Raw genomic sequence first — 10,000 nt, 5'->3', positions numbered from 1 at the left:
TCTGTGCCTTATAGATGGGTTTAATTGATTGACTAAGTAAGGGGCAGTTAGGAGGTGGTTATATATGTAGTGTTATATTATTTGGATCTTTGCAGTGTAGGTCTTGTCTTCCAGTCAGGGATACTCTTTCTCTTTCTCTCTCTGTCTTCATGGCCTCACTGCGTCCGGGTATCGTTAATAATGTTGGTGTGAGCTCATTGCAGAGTTATGGTCTCTGCTGAGCAGGTTTTCAGCCATACAAATTGTAACACGGTGATTTCGTATTGGGTTGTTTTTGATGGTGTTGGTGGTGGTGGTATAAGCGGCGTTTAGTGTTGCAGAGTTGATATTGTTGTTGTTTTGATTGTTACTACTACTACTACTACTACTACTACTACTACTACTACTACTACTGCGGTGTTTGGTGTTGCAGTGTTGATATTGTTATTGTTTTGATTGTTATTACTACTACTACTACTACTACTACTACTACTACAAACAATAATGACTTGTAAAAGAATTGTTAGAGCACTTTCCGACTTAAAAATTCAACAAAAAAGAGTCTATAATACTGGAGGTGAAAGTATGCATTTAGATTACCCCTTGAAGCGAAAATGAAACCACACATAGTTCACACAAGAGAGAGAGAGAGAGAGAGAGAGAGAGAGAGAGAGAGAGAGAGAGAGAGAGAGAGAGAGAGAGAGAGAGAGAGAGAGAGAGAGAGAGAGAGAGAGAGAGAGAGAAGCAAATCGCAACACCTAATCTCTCCAGCACTGTTGCAGCCTTGGGGCCAAACAGGACCAGGCAAGGAGGATCGCTGAGAGAGTCGTATTGCAATAAATCTTCCACAAATCTTCTTTTATGCGAAAATACCGGAGAGCCTCGCCCTGTGCCGTACCCTTCTGGCCCGCGTGTTTTCTGCCCTCCCTTGACCATACTTTGAAGCCCTTGGTTACACCTCCACTGTTTCCAAAGGCTCGAGCCGAAACTACGCTGGTTTTTAAGACTTTTTTTATTGTTCTAGCGACAAATTAACACGTTTTCTACATTAGTAATAGAGAAACGCTCTTGAAAACACGGCTAATCATCTCTGTGGCTTTTGGAAACAGTGGTAAAAGAGTAATGAGTTTCCAAATACTGACCATCGATTATCTATTACTCAAAGCCTTCCCCCCTTCTCTCTCTCTCTCTCTCTCTCTCTCTCTCTCTCTCTCTCTCTCTCTCGCCTTCCCAACTCCTGACAATATATATTCAGGCACGAAGGCCGCAGACGCCCACGTTAAGCATCCATTATTCTCGCCACTCATAACTCCTGAGCCTCCCCGTCCCCCGCCCGCCACAATCACAATAATCAGTAGTTAGCAGTGGGTAATTTGGATTAGGTACGGATGTAAGGTAGTCAAGTTCTTTCTTACTATCTTTCCTCTCTCTCTCTCTCGCATACATGAGCACGCTTCCTTAGTAAAAAATCACGTGAAAAATAAATCTTAACACGACAAGGCAATATTTTCTGTCATATGCAAAAAATAATGACCGAAGAAAAAATTGTAAAGCATATCAAACATCATTTTCTCTTAACTTCAAAGATATCAAAATGTTCTCAAATTTTTTTTTTCACTCACTGACGTCTTGATCTTCAATTTTCTGCAAGATGAGTTTGGGCAAATTTTTATGCACTTTCATAAATATTAATTCATCCAAGTCCATTTTTTTCTTTGTCTTTTCTTTCGACTTGTGATTCCCGAAACATTCTCTCTTGTTTTCCATTCTTTCTCTGCGTCTATTGTTAAAGTCACTCTGTCCATTTATTTATCTATACTCTTTGCTTGTCTTTCCTTATCTATTTCTTCTGAATTTTTGCTGCATTCTTGTTTTTGCATGTTTTTTGATCTCCTACGAGCATTATTTTGTCTGTCTATCTAACTGTATATCTCTATTTCTGTCTATTTTCCTCTGTTCTATTAACATCCTGTCTGCCTGTCCGTCTGTCGAACCACCTCCTGTCTCTTTTTATCCCCGTTTTCCTTCTTATGGTCGCATTATATCCTGTCTCACTTTCTGTCTGTTTGGCTTTATCTCTGTCTGTCTGTCTGTCTGTCTGTCTCTCTCTCTCTCTCTCTCTCTCTCTCTGCAGTTCATCATCCTTCCTTTTAATCTCGGTCCGTTCTCCCCACAGTATTGGCCATCACCTGTCCGCCCCCACTCATCACCAGCACCTCGCCTCCCTCCACCCGCCAGCTGATCCACCAACGCCTCCACCCTCAGCGCTGCTCTTCATACTTTATCACACTGCCACTAATTTTCGGATCGTCTGGTAATCTTATCATCCTGGGTCGTCTCTTCTTTATTGTCGATTTTTATCTTCAAAAGAGTAGAGGCCGAAGATTTACATACAGGGAATTGACTAGTAATTTCCTCCTTTTGAGTATAATGGGCTGCATTTATTTTACTTAAGTCACACGTTGCTCGGTGGGATTCTTTTTTTCTTCTTTTTTTGTTTTGCACTTGAATATCCAGTTGGATTTTACTAATTCGAGCGTCTAGATTTTTTTTTTTTTTTTTAACTACGTGTCGTATATAACGCGACAGAAAATTGGTTTAAAGGAAGAAAACATGAATTTTTTTATTTTGTACATTCTTCAAAAGTCAAACTCTATCATTGCCGCTGCCTCAGCACAACATCTGAAGCAGCTTTTTAATATGCTGATCGAAAGATAAGCTCTAGTAGCAAGACTAAGTGTTACTGCTGCTATATATATGCTTTTAAAGAAGACGTAGAGCAAACATAAAAAAAAAATAAAAACGAGAAATGACACAAGATAGTAAAGGAACCAAAGGTGGAAATACGGACGAAGACGAATGAGAAGGAAAGAAAAAATATAGGGTGAATACCATAGATAAGGAAGGTATAACATGAAAAAAAAAAAATAATGGTCAGCAGCTGCTAGTAAAGTACTTAAGATTTAGGATGTGTTGTTTATGATAATCTTTTTTTTTTTTTTTCCAATCATAATCATTCAATTTTTCAGTTTACAAGTTTTCAGTGATATCAGGAAAATGCTTCACTAGTCATCGTGCAAGTGTCTTAGTATACATTTAAGAAGGACAAGTCGTGCATGTTCCATCAACAAACGAAAGAAAACACAACCAAGAAGCATCCATGTATCATAACAAGATGTGAGGCGGGCTGGAAATAAGAGAGTATATTGATGAACACAAATGCCAGAGAACAAACTCCCTCTTTAGGCAGCAGCTGGTTTACCCTTCCATCAAAACGACAATACATAATGTGTAATGACCGTCATACTGCAGCTCCCCGTATCGTTACCACAACAAAACTTTAAGAAAAAGCAAAAGAGAACCAAACCAACCAACAACCACAACAATGTTGGCAACAACAATAATAGCAACATTCATTAGCTTTAAGATCCTGCGGTCGAAACAACAGCCTGAGAATTAGCTAGATATGAGTAAGTGCTTCCAATCGCGGAGCTCAAGCTGGGCCGCCGTACTTTAAGCTTCTGCCTTGACAGTGTGCGAACATGTTAATTTTTAGATGAACACGAATTAAAATCAAACCTTGGACAGTAAATTGGTCAATGGCTCAGAGGTGTGTAACCAATTATCGCGCCGCACTGTCAACGGAAGGTAAGTTATCAAGGACCAGTCGTTGGGGGAGAGACGGCAAGGCGTCGAAGGTCAGGGTCGGGTCGTCAGCTCCGTCCCTGCCTGCGCCGCCGTCCGTGCCTGCAGGCGATGACGGGATGAACCACTCGTCTGAACCACTCTGTTCATCCCACGCTCGACCTCCCGCCAAGCTCCATGAAGGCCGCTTGTCCCTGCCTGTGGAGTAAAACGTCACCCAAGACTGATTCCGAAGTCCCCTCTATCAGTAAATCTCGACCTTTTACTGGGGAAGCCTCGAGGCCACCTGGCGTCATGCACCGGACCCTAATTATCGGTAATGCCTCAGGTGGCTTGGGTAATTGTTATAAGAAGCCTCAATCAGTCCAAGTTCCCAACACTTTTTGTGCTTGGGTGTGGAATTCATCCTCAAGTTTTGGCATGCAGTTTAGGAAGCGATAAACATAGCAGAGTAGAGAATTCATGATTATTAATGCTAGATTCATTTAGTTGGTTAGATTTTACTAATATTATTTGGTCATCTTTTTTTTTTCTACAACATTCTTGCCCTGTCTTCAGTGCAGGTGGAGCTCAGTGACCCGCTGCTTACCTGTTTGCTTCGGCCTGCCTCGCGTGGCGGCCCAACTGATTCGCCGTGACCCAACAAATGGCTGATATCACTTCCGACAAGCAATGGAGGCAGGGCATGCGACCATAAACCGTGCATGGGCGTGAGTTATGAGAGACGGTGGTGGTGCTCGCGTGAGAGGAGCAGGTGGCGGGTGGCGGCGCAACACATTCCCTCTCTATCAAATGTGTGACAAAAAATAAAGATTAGTAGTCTACATAATTAACTGGGCCGTGACACACTGTTCGTCCAGCGCCCCACCGTAAGACTTGAGGAGGCAAAGGGGGGTGGGAGGGAGGAACAAGACATGAGCAGAGGAGATAAAACACAGGTGAAGGAATGGCCATGAATTAAGTGAATTACGATCACCTGTGGGTTAATATTCCTTGGCAGATCAGCGACGCTATTCACAATCACCATGAAAGTAGTAAGGCAAGCGAGAATCTTCGTGATAAACAACTCTCTCTCTCTTTCTCTCTGTCTTTATCTCACACACACACACACACACACACACACACACACACACACACACACACACACACACACACACACACACAGACACAGACACATCGAATAAACACCCAAACCTTTAATTGCCTTCAAGAAATTCCTTGGTCATGTTGGGAAGCCTTTAATTGCTGTTATAGGTCAAGCCAGACACGGTTCGGGTCCTGTTTTTATCATAATTATTATCGTCCAGCGTGTAGCCGCGGTCCAGAGTCTTCCTTTGCGCGACACCCATCAGAGGAGTCGCCAAATACAGCGAGGTGGCGTCGGCGGTGTTTGAACTCTAGCGGGTGTGATGCACTAACCTCACGCACTCCGGGTGACTAAGACGCTTTTATCGCGCCATTTCGCCATTTTAGTTCGAGATGGCCAGTCTATCAGTGCCAGGAAGAGGTATTAAGTATACTAATGATACCTACTATACATTGTCAAGATTAATAAGGTACTTTTTCGTGCAGTTAAAATAGCCAACATGTGGCGAAGAGAAATCTAGAATCTAATAATAATGTCTGCTATACACTCCTCCTATGAAGAAAAAGTATTTAATGGTGTATATTGTTCATATGAATGATAACTTTCCTTTCGTCTTTTTGGTCATAGAAAAGATCATCCTGCTGGAAATAGAGATACTAAATACACTAATGCTGATCACCCACACCAGCAACAGTCGTGCATGCCACTGTGCCTTCGATCTTTGTAGACGAGGCAGTTGGGTGGCTGCTCCCATTGACGTCATGGCGCGAGAATGTTTCGTGACCACTAAGGTATGTTGAAGGAAGAATGGAGAAGTGTAAAATAACTTACGTTTATTAATATTGGTTGCCTGAGATCGTATGTTACGATAAAAATTACTGCTGATGTGTGGTGATAATGAGTAGAGAAAGGAAAACAAAAGACACGTGCGTAAAAAATTAAAACCATAGAAATGAATGTACATGAATACACGCTACATGTTCGAGAATTATAAAAAAAAAAAAGAAGAAAACAGTACATCCTGAAACTCAAAGCAGAAATGAGAGTATTTCATAACTTCAACAATTATAATGAAATACAAGAGAAAAAGCAACACTTGAATGATTTAAACATGGCAAACCCGAAATATACGCATCAAATCTAACCAGAGAACGAAAAAGAACGAAAAAAAAAAATACGCAGACAAGAAGAAAAATCAATTATAGCACACATCAGTAAAAAGGCGAACAACTGCGGGTCCGGACAACTTGAGGCGAGGTGAAGAGGCCTTTATCTTTATCCCACTCAATAATAATTTCTTGGCGGAGCACGAACGTATGATCTACATCCCATAAATGTAAAGGAAAAGTGTTGTAACTCCGCTGGAACCCAAACTCTTCGCAATCAGGTTACAGGAAACGGCTGAAAATATACCCAGGTAACCTATCTATAATTTTACACATGTTGACGCCGCCACTCTCTACAAGACTGCAACACTACGGCGTCCTTGTGTTGGGATAAAAGTGAGCCAGTGATCATCGTAGCTCAGTGTGTCTTAACGAGCCGCGAGCACTCGACAGCTGGGTCTTTAGATGACAAAAGGCGATACCTCCAACACAACTATTCTCTTTGACGACCATCACCCAAGGACTTCTTGTCAAATTCTAGTGTGCAATCTATCCCTCTCCCTCTCCGTCTCCCTCTCTCTCTTCAAGGTAAATGCATCCTTAGCAATATTATTTTTCATCACATAATTGTGGTACGAGTATTTACATTCAAGTATATTTTAGTTTTCTATAATTTTAAGCAACGATGAAATTTTTGTCATTCTTATCAAACACAAACATTAGAAACCAACGAGGCGTGACAAAAAGGCCGCTGTTTCCTCAATATACACACCGAGTCTCTCTCTCTCTTTCTCTCTCTCTCTCTCTCTCTCTCTCTCTCTCTCTCTCTCTCTCTCTCTGTCTGTGTCTGTCTGTCTGTCTGTCTGTCTGTCTGTCTGTCTGTCTGTCTGTCTGTCTCTCTCTCTCTCTCTCTCTCTCTCTCTCTCTCTCTCTCTCTCTCTCTCTCTCTCTCTCTCTCTCTCTCTCTCTCTCTCTCTCTCTCTCTCTCATCGATAGATATACAAGATCGAAGGCAAGATCAAATACCAAACTCCTAAGAGAAGAGAGATTCCAACCTGTTCCCTCCACCATCACTACTTTGAACAGTCATAACAACAGGGTCGACACCAACATTACTAACACCACTACCACCACCACCATCATCAATCTCTCCTCCTCCACCTTACCCTTCAATCACCTGCCTGCAGTTGCGCTTCTCGCCTTAAGAGTCCAAGGCAGCGGAGTCAGCATTCAGTGGACGAAAATCATTCAAATATCACGGTAAGTCAATGCAAAAACGCCATATGTTTGCTGAAGTTATGTAAAGATGAGGGGAAAAATTGTAATAACTTTCAGATACGTAGATTTTTTTTTTTTTTTCGTCTCCCGAGGGTCACACTTGTATATTTGACATTTTTGTGTCAGTGCCAGGAAACCTCATCTACTGGAGTTGATTGAAAAATACCATATCCTTATTTGCCATCAGTCCCTCAATCGAAACGTACGAAAGATTATAAGATTAGATTTCTAATAGAGATTACACGGATTTCAATGATTAACTGACTTGCTATCCATTCATAGCTTTGATCCATTTATTGGCGAGTCTAGCTTCGTTTTTGTTCTAATATGAGGTAGAAGACTTTGCACCTAAAACTCCTGGGTCCGCTGCTAAAGTGCTTTCAACAGACAACTTTCTGAAGCTGCTCTATTCTTAATCTCACGAGCATCTTCCCTCGCTAGCAGGTGGTGGAGAAGGTCTCTTAGTACCCATCTCAAAACACAGGAGTGAAAAATAGTGATGATTCAAAGCTCGGCGCAAACCAGTTTTCTTCACTCTCTGTTACTATGTTTAATATGAAGTGCGTCTCCTCGTGTGTTCGTCTCCTTGATGGCATGCGTGTGTTGAAAGGAGTGTCACCAGCATCATGAAGCGGTTAATAAGAAATCTACGGGTGCCATGATACGTATAACACGCCTTCACTCAACTCGAGACCAGAATTTATAATGTCTACAAGCGACGAAAAATACATGATTAATAATTTGCTCCTCCCCCCCGCCTTTCTCTCTCTCTCTCTCTCTCTCTCTCTCTCTCTCTCTCTCTCTCTCTCTCTCTCTCTCTCTCTCTCTCTCGTGTAGTCCTTCTAGGCTGGTCACCTCCTGACGAAGCCCGACCATCAAGTCTTCTCAGTCTCACTCGCTATAGGCTGCGGGCAAGAGAGAGGTGAAGGTCTACTGAAGACATACGTGTAATTGGCCTCATGATTACTTGAGAGAGGCGTTGCTGTATAATAAACCGAGGCTCACAATCTTTCTCCTTAGAACCAAAATAAATACTCTTTTATTTGACTTAGTAATTGTAGCCAAACGATTTTGCTATAATTATGTTGATGGAAAACCTTGATCTAAGTCATATGTGATTTCTTTCTTATATAAGGAAAAAATAGACCGTCAAAGTTAAGGAGGCCACGCCTGCTGGCCAGGTCCCCAGCAGCGGGGCCCGGGGAGGAGTTGGGTGTCGGGGCGAGAAACAAGTCTTGAGAACGAACCGCCTTGAGGCCTAACACCTGGCACCAGCGCCCGGCCACCAGGGTGCACCGGCAGGATGCCCCCACGACTCACTATTTACGAGATCTGTCCTCGAGTTCCTACCAGGGCGTGGTAGTGCCTGCGGCTTGGCGTGCGGTCATGCAAGAAGCGACACTTGCTTGCCTGTAGGCCATTAATTGGCAATTATCCAAGGCGAGTATGCAAAACTTCATGTTTCTGCAAATTATAGTTATGTCTACCCTGTAATATCGGCGTCCTGCTTCCATCTCGGCCTCCTCACTCCAGACAAACTGGAAATTAATTACGCCTAAGAGACTCCGATGCAGTGTAGTAATTTTTTTTTTCGGATCGAGATAAGACATACACAGCTAATGGTCAATGTACTTGCTTGTTTCAAGTTGAGTGACTAAAACAAAACCGAAAACAATACTGACGACTTAATGGCTCGAGAACAAAAGCCGGGAATGCCTGACGTTTACTATTGCTGGCGAGGTTGCCGCTGAGGAGCCACACCCTCACCGGAAGAGAGAGAAGCAGCGCCCCGAGAGGCACCGCTAGGGGGTTCACCATACCCTACTCAAGGACACAAGGTATAGCAAAAACAATCATTGAAAATTTCATGCTAAAATTAAATCATGAAGATATACTCAAGAAAAACGCAAAAGAAACAATGAGAAAAAGCAAAATTCATCGAACATTTTGATCATACTCACAATAAAAGTCTTCTTGCCCTTTAGATTTCTCATGAAAGACTTTGAATAACCATCAGGAGAACATAATGGGAGCGAGTTTAATAAGCCTTCCTTTAATGGACTTCTCACACTCACTGCCTCCTGAAACCACGCATGCAGATTGTTCTAATGTGAGCCAACAAATGAAGATTCTAGGAAGATTAAGGACATACATAAGTTTATACCGACACACACGCACACACACACACACACAGACAGAGACACAGAGAGAGAGAGAGAGAGAGAGAGAGAGAGAGAGAGAGAGAGAGAGAGAGAGAGAGAGAGAGAGAGAGAGAGAGAGAGAGAGAGAGAGAGAGAGAGAGAGAGTTGTAAGATCTCTCCCAAGGGATACAACCAGTGATCACGGATCCAGCACGTGATCCTCAAGACTGGGTGAATTACACACTACCAACCCGCTCACATCTGCACACCCACCCACACCCGCAAACACAAGTAGCACAGCACACCACACCACAAAAACAAGATGGGCTCGGAGGCATAACATATTTTATTCGGTTCATAATAGAATGGATACTTTTTTTTGTTTTTATTCCCAATTCCTGAGGCGGGGCGCGAAGGAAGGAAAGAGACATTGCAAACAAAGACAGACAAATATAATGGGAGACTTAGGTGAGAACAACTTTTCCACCAGCTTCTCTCATGATCCTGTTGGGTCGTAAAGGAAATTTCTCTGTTTTCCTAGTTGTAGTAATGCGCTAATCCAGCAACCAGGGCAGGCAGGTGCAACATGACTAAGTGAAGTTTTAGGGGTTCATGTGAAAATGTTATCGTTGTCATGATTCAAGTCACCCTCCTTTACAAAAACACACACACACACACACACACACACACACACACACACACACACACACACACACACACACACACACACACACACACACACACACACTTGATTTTTGACACTG

Source organism: Portunus trituberculatus, chromosome 15, assembly GCF_017591435.1.
Source record: "Portunus trituberculatus isolate SZX2019 chromosome 15, ASM1759143v1, whole genome shotgun sequence".
In the NCBI taxonomy this organism is placed as follows: Eukaryota; Metazoa; Arthropoda; class Malacostraca; order Decapoda; family Portunidae; genus Portunus; species Portunus trituberculatus.
The sequence above is the reverse complement of the archived record's forward strand: the minus strand, read 5'-3'. Positions refer to the sequence as shown.